Source organism: Nannospalax galili, unplaced genomic scaffold, assembly GCF_000622305.1.
Source record: "Nannospalax galili isolate Female #2095 unplaced genomic scaffold, S.galili_v1.0 scaffold158, whole genome shotgun sequence".
In the NCBI taxonomy this organism is placed as follows: domain Eukaryota; kingdom Metazoa; phylum Chordata; class Mammalia; order Rodentia; family Spalacidae; genus Nannospalax; species Nannospalax galili.
Window position 1 is genome coordinate 5,737,431 of NW_008345290.1, and position 7,950 is coordinate 5,745,380.

General features: G+C 41.0%; 1 non-coding gene across 1 annotated transcript; it reads left to right on the forward strand.

Moving 5' to 3' along the window:
* Positions 1-1,493: 1,493 nt before the first annotated feature.
* On the forward strand, positions 1,494-1,597 carry LOC115071784. The gene has a single exon (XR_003850862.1). It is a non-coding gene; the product is annotated as a U6 spliceosomal RNA (small nuclear RNA).
* Positions 1,598-7,950: the final 6,353 nt, after the last annotated feature.

A 7,950-nucleotide genomic window follows, 5' to 3' on the forward strand; every position in this document is an offset into this window, starting at 1 on the left:
GACAAAAAGTCATGAAAACGCATTGCAAAGAAGAAAAACAAATGGCAAATAAGCATAAATAAAGATTCTAAACTCTGCTAGTAACAGGAAATCTGAGTCAAGATTTCACTGAAGTCAGCGTGGTGGGGTGGCACATGTCTGCGATCCCAGAACTCGAAAGGCTGAGGCAGGAGGATTATAAATTTCAGTTCAGCTTAGGCTTCATGGTGAGACCCTGTCTCAGAAAAGAAAAAAAGACATTAGTCAAATGTTTTATTCTCACTAGATTGGTTAAAATTCACAACATAAACAGATGATGCAAGTCAATAGCACTAGAAGTCTATTCACACAGTGGATATACAGCAACAGAAGTGAACGGCCTCTCTCACATGATTATGATGGAGCTTAGAAGCATCATATTGGAGGGTGGAGCAAGTACCCACAGACATGATGCCACCTTTATAAAGCCCAACCATGAGCAAAACTAAATATGTATTTAGGCATTTATAACGTGATGAAAAGCAGGGAAATGGCAGAGAGAAGCCTTAGGAAAGTGGTTATTGGTAGGTGAAAAGAGGATGAGGAGAGAGCCCAAAGGCAGATGCACTGGTAATGCTTTAGTTCTACAGCTGAACAGAACACTTAGGCTCCCAAGTGTTCACTGTATTATACCTCACAAATTGCATTTGTGGGAGGAGGTTAGTTGGAGCACATATACCCAACATCCAGTATTAACGCTTACCCGTGGATATTGGATGCTACAGATACTCAAGGATTGGGTGAAGTGCTAAGTTTTTAACATTAACTAGTTAAGATCCTTAATCTTTTACAGACCATATGCAGGAGGTCTTCAGTTTGGGCAACAAAGATTTATGTTTTCACATTTTAAAACCGTTTTGTGGGGGCTAGAGGAATGGCTCAGTGGTTAAGAGCGAGTACTGCTCTTGCAGAGGACCTGAGTTCAGTACACAGAACCCATATCGGGTAGGTCACAACCACCTCTAACTTCTACCACTACCCCCTCATAATTAAAAAAAATTCTAAAAAGCTTTTCGTAATGAAAAATTGCCAAAATTCAAAAGAAAAACAATCTAGTCCAATGCTGGCCATGATGGGGCATGCCTTTAATCTCAGCACTCTTTTATCTCAGCACTTGAGAGCCAGGAGCAGGTGGATCTCTGTGATCCACCAAGCCAGTCTGGTGTACATTGCAAGCTTCAGGCTAGTCAGGGTTACATAGTGTGACCCTTTCTTAAAAAATTTAAATCTAGGGGCTGGAGAGATGGCTCAGTGGTTAAGAACACTGACTGTTCTTGCAGACGACCCATGTTCGAATCCCAGCACCCACACGGCAGCTAACAACTGTCTGTAACTCCAGTTCCAGGGGATCTGACAGCCTCTTCTGTCCTCCACGGGCATTTCACAACACAGGTGTACTTACCTATATGCAGGCAATACACGTATACACATAAAATAAAAATAATAAATAAAATATTTTTTAAAAAATCTAGCCTGTGTTGGCTTCAGCAGCACATATACTAAAATTTGAACAATACAGAGATTAGCATGGCCCCTGCACAAGGAGGATATACAAATTCGTGAAGCGTTCCATATTTTTTAAAAAAACACTAGCCCAAGTATAGTATAAAATAGATGTAAAATTATATAGGGAGTATAAAAAGCCATCACTCACCACCAGTCTCAGTAATCACTAACCTAGAGACATTCATTTGCATTCCCCCAGCCCCCTTCCAGGAGTATTTTGAAGTAAACCCTCCATATCATGGTATGAGGATGTGCTCCCAGGAGAATATTATCAACCACACTAGGGACACCATTAAGATATTATCAAAAGTTAGTTATTTTAATCAAAAATATGAGAAGGTTCAAGTTCTTCACATTTGAATTTTCCTTTAAATTTTCAGTGAGGGTTTTCCTGGACAAGGTTCAACACAAGAGAAAGTAGTACAAGGCTGTATAGCTGTGAGGAGGGGACCTGCACTTCATAAGGTCATTCCTCCAGTCATACCATCAACAGAATATTGAAAGACTCAGTGAAATAGCATCAGTCCTAATGTAATCAACTAGTCCTTACAATCTGTCCTTTATAAAGTGCTTATGTTATCTTCCTAAAGCCTACCTTCATCTTTGTTTTAATAAACTTGAGTGTCTCCTGTATGCAAGGCATTGATTCAAAGATGGACCAGAGTTGAATTCTGTTCTGTAACAATGAAATTGGTCTTTGTCTTGGGTTCCTAGTGGTAGGCAGGAGTATTTTCATTGTCCATGGTGGGCCACTTGACCATCCCTGAGTTAAGGATAATGAAATGACTTAGAATGAAGACTATTCACAATGGAAAGATCAGCCATATGAATGGAGAGTTGAGGCTTAAAGTTGTGTCAGACAATCCCCACTTCCAGGTGGGGAGAAGGGCTAGAGATTGAGTTCAATCATGGCAGCAGTGGTTCGCTCCATCATCCTATGTAATGAAACCCTGTGATGGTTAATCTGATTGTCAACTACATAGGATTTAGAATTACCATGGAAATGAACCTCTGGCATGTCTGTGATGAATTTTCTAGAATAGGTTCATTAAAATGGGTAGACCACTCACTGTAAACGAGGAGGTACCGTTCCATGGCGGGAGTCCAGGACTGAATAAAAGGGAGAAGGGGAGCTGAGCGGCATTCATTGCTCTCTGCTTCCTGATTGTGAATGCAATGTGATCAGCTGCCTCGTCTTTCTTCCACAGTATCTTTCCTGCAGTGATGGACTGTATCCCCTCTTGAACCCTGAGCCAGAATAAACCCTTCCTTAAGTTGCTTTTGTCAGCCATTTTGTCACAGCCATGAGACAAGTAACTAATAGAAACCCCAGTTAAAACTTTGGACACCCAAAACTTGAATGAACTTCCCAGTTTGTGGACATTACAATGTGTCCAGAGAACACATGTCTCAAGTCTACTCTTGGAGGACATGAAAGTTCTGAATTTGAGACCATGGCTCTAGGTGTCTCTGCATTTGGCTTGCCCTGTCCAAGTTTGTACGCCTTATAATAAAACTTTAATCATAAAACAGCACTTTCCTGAGATCTGTGAGTGTTCTAATGAATTATCAAGGCTGACAGGTTCATGAGAACTCCTGAGTTGGTAGCAATTGATTAGAAGTACAAGTGGCCTGAGGATGTGGCTCTGATATGCAGCTGCTGTCTGATTCTGAAGTGGTTTTCTTGAAGATTTTGCTGAAGATTTGCATTAGCTCTGGGTGGTTAATGTCAGAATTGCATTGGAGTATTGCAGATACTACTTTCAAATGCTTATAGATTGTAGAGAGAATTCATAATTGCTTAAAAGCAGCATAAAGTGGCCTGTTAAAAGAATTACTAAAGGAAGCCAGAAGAAGGAAAGAGAACTTGCCTCTTGCACTCTAGCAGAAGCCCAGGGAGCCTTGCTTGGAGCCTTTGAAGATAAGTGAGATTGAACATATGGAAGTTATAGTAAAACATGACATTTATTGAGTGCTTATGTAATCAGTTAACATACACAGTCATGTTAGTAATACAACTAAGATGATTAACTTGTAAAGATTAAAGATTTATTTGGGCTCATGGTTTCAGAGGTTTGTGTCCCTGATAGGGTGGACTCGAAGCTTTTAGCTCTCTGGTAGGAGTGCCAGAGGGCAAGCACAGGCAGTTCATGGTAGAGCAGAGTGCACAAATCACATTGAGAAAGCAAAAGAACAATACGAAGGGTCAGGACCCCCAAAGCCTTTTTGAGTGCATGCTCACAATAACCTAACATCCTCTCACTGGGTCCCACCACCTCCCAGGAGTACCACTCTGGGAGCCGACCCTTCAATACATGGATTTTCAGGGGTCATTCAACATCCAAACTATAGCAAGAGTTTTGTGAGGATGCACGAATACTGTCCCTCTTTTACTGGCAGGTAAACTGAGGCATTTAGCAATACATCAACTTTCCAGAAACTATACAATGGGATTTTTAACCCATAAAACAATAGCCAATGCCTACTCTTAACATTCTATTGCTCTTGAAGTGGAAAGACCATTCCAGGAGGAAGGGAACGCACTGCTATAAGCACAGGGAAATGGAAATGACATCAGATGGGTGGAGCCACATGGAAGACTGACTTTGCCTTAAAAGTCATCGAGGAACCAAAGATTCCTAGGGTTGGAGCTTTGTAATGGGCTTCTGGACTTTAAGACTCCTATGATGTGAAGGATTACCCTTTTGAAACATGATTGCACTGTCCATCCAGACAGTTCTTTTCCCTCCTGATGGACACATCACTTTCTATCTGTGTTCACATTGTGGTGTATACACTAGAGAAGCCAAGGAGGAATGACGTCATTCTTGGCTTTTAATCTCCCATGGAAATTGGCTTAATGCACACTGTAGGTACATGAGGCTTTGCTGAATAAGGGGGTATTAGACTGTACACAGCCATATCAAATCATTGATATTTGACTCTTTTGACCTACAAAATAGCAATTTATTATAGTTTCATCCTGTTTTAAGAGTTATATTACAGTCATGACATAGATGCATGTGGAAATTCAAGTATATGTTGTGAGAGATATTAAAGTAGGAATTGGAAACTATAAGTAACAATTCTTTGCTTATAAATGTATTAGTGATACAAATGAAAAGATATAAAAGCCTTTCTATAGGTATCTCTATGAGGACAATGTCCATGCCATCTGATTCTGCTGTCAAATCAGAAGTCGAATTCTATTTGAGATGTGTTTATAAGGTTTGAGATAAATCTCAGTACAGTAGATCCAATATGTAAGGAGGAGACAGAGAAAGGAAGAGGAGATGGAGAAAACAATTCAATAAACTTTATCCAGTAGTTGACAGCAGAATAAAGTTTCATGAGGATTCTTTTCCAATAGGCAAGAAAAGGTCATTTTTAGACTTCAATGAAGAAGTCAGGAAATTTTTAAAGTTTGGTAGGGGTTACATCAGAGATGCTACCATCAATCAAAGGTCAAAGGATGAAGACAACATGCCAGTGTCCTTTTCTTTCTTTCTTTTTTTTTCTTTTTTCTTTTGGAGACAGGCTCTCCCTGTAGCCCCAGCTGACCTGGAACTCACTATGTAGAAAAGGTTAGCCTCAAACTCACAGAGATCTGCCTGACTCTGCCTCCCAAGTACTGGGATTAAAGATGTGCACCACCACGCCCAGTGCCAGTGTCCTTTTCAAAGCAAAAGAATTGTCTGTCTGCACTCTCTTGGGCCCCTATGAGTTCCCTCACTGAACTCATGGTTAGTTGTACACAGGGCTAAAAGTCAAAGCTACATCCCAAAGGGTGGCCATCACCTGGGCAACTTAATCAGAGGAAGGGGACAAATGACCTCAACAATGTAAGTCAAGGGTGCAGCACACAGACCAGATGAAGCAGTATCCTCCTACCCCACTTCCAACAAGGAAACTTCCACTTGGGAACTTAGAGTGAACCCAGCTCCCAATCCTGCCCAGTAAGTCTGCCTTATTCATAGGTTTGTAACTGATCAAGAGAGTATAAGGCAGCTTATTCTTAAAGCATCTCAGACCTGTTTACTGACTCTTCTGAAACAGCCCTACTCCTGGGGAAGATTTTTCCTAAAGATTCTATACAAAATAGAGTACTCTAAACCACTTGTTCAGTGGAGATCACTATTCCCAGCTAGAGGAAGTAGAGGAGCAAGACTTGGGAGAATCCTGTGGCTATACACTGAGGGTGCTGGCTCCCAGGGCCTGAAGATAAGACAAAACTGAGGTGAAAAATTGTCTACATAATGAGAAAAAATCTTGATCAGATGTACTTTACATTTACAAATCATAGGGACATTCCATTGAAAATCTCAGGCTATAACAGTTTCCTGATACAGCTTCATAACCAACCAGTATTTGTTTGAATCCTCAGGCACTGATGGTATAAGTACTCTCTGTCTGGCCTACTAATACTCTGCTAATAGTGTACAAGCCCTCTTCCCAGAACTTTTGGAAGCTTCATCTGCCACTGCCACCCACCTTCAGAGAGCCACACATCCATCCTCACTATCCTTTAAATCCTTACATTTGGGATACTGTGGAGATAATGGGACATCTCTGCTAGAACTCTTCTTTATTCCAGGCTCTGCTCTGATTCTCAAAGTTTGCCTTACAAGGAAAGAGAGATTCTACTCTTGAAGCTGGAACATCTTCTGGGGATTCACAGTAGCTGTGGATAACATGGCAGCCCCTGCCTGGCACCTGAGTCCATGATTTAACTCTCTCCCTGTGACCCTCCTACTCTAACAGGAGGGATAGGCTGTTTCTCCTGCAGTTCCCCTTGATGGGAGACATCAGATAGCCTCATGGACCCCTAGAAAATCCATAGAAAACAGGCTTTTATAGAGAAGCTCTTCGAACCCTCATCCCTAATTTTCAGCCTACCTCCTGTCTTATCTTTCCACTCTCCTTTAATCTAAAAGGTCTGGCCAAGTGACTGTTTGACCTTTATAATTTACTCCCCGTGCATACCCCTTATTTCCTTTCTTCAGCACTAAACTTCTCTTCTTTAACTTTAAAATAACAATGTAGCCACTACTTCTGGAACTGTGTGGAATGACACACCCACCCCAGAACTCAGAGCTCACCATACCCCTTGCCTCACAGAGCATTATCACACATTGGATATGTGCATTCTGTCTTGTACTCTCCCCTGTCTCCAGAACTATAAGCTCCCTGAAGGCAGGGTTCCCACCTCACCCCCACCCCCTGCTATATCCCAAAGACACCAGCATACACACACACACACACACACACACACTTTGTAGGAATTCTATAAATATTTATTGAATGAACAGAGGGAGGGAAGAAGAAACTTGCATAAATCAGCTTTCCTAATACTTTGTCATAAAACTGTGTAAGTATCCTGTAAAGGGCTGTTGGATACCATGAAGGGTTAAAACTTTAAGAATAAATTGATCCTTGACTTACTAATAAAAGTGACCTACATTTGTTTTAAACTATATGCTAGAGACTGCCCTTCCTTGTGGAGATTTTCTATTTTTTAAATAAATAATTAGGCAAGTCCATGGAACTTTCTTATTAAAGGCATATAAAACACTAAGTTAGACCATCAGACTCAATGTCCTCTTTCACATGCCACCCACCTCCAGAGAGCCACACATCCATCCTCACCATCTTGATACACTTCTTAGTTTGATCATCTTTCTGGACAAAACTCACCTTTAAAAGCACATATGCTTAGTTCCAGCAGTATCATTTGAAATGAAGAGTACCAGATCTGGTGGTACTTTCCAAAAGTATCTGAACCAGCAAGTTTGTTTTTCTCAAACAGTGTAAGAACAGAGGTAAGGAAAATGGGGAGAACGCCATCTCCCGAAATGGCTCACTTTTCAGAATGCTATTTTTCCCTGTATTGTGAAGGCCACGATGAAGTGTTTGATTTACTTAGCATCAGTCCATCTTTTGTTCAGTGAAGAGCTGATGAGAACATTTTAGGTGGAGTTTGATTACAAGATTCAGTGACATCAACCCTCCAAAAGAGGTGAAAACCCTGCATGGTGCAGAACACCAGATGTTCCAGATGTTCCAGTCTTTGTTCCTCCTGCCTGGAATTCTAGCTTTTCTACTTACCCTACAATATTTATTTCTTTCCTCCTTTAGTAATAACTTCCAATAAATCTCCCTCTAACCTCACCATAGAGTTTTGAATTCAATAATCTATCCCGGAGACCACTGAGAACCCATACAACTCATGTCAACCAGGAAAGGATACCCTGCAATATTGCTGAGTCAGAGAAAAACTGAGATGACACTAACCGAGTCTTTTTGTATAATGTAGAAAGAAAATTAAGGCAGGAAGGACACTCATCTCTCCTTCCAGGCTCGTACCTCTAACATGAGACAAGAGACAATTTGGCATTCACAAAGTCTTTTGCTTAGTCTAGTTGCAAG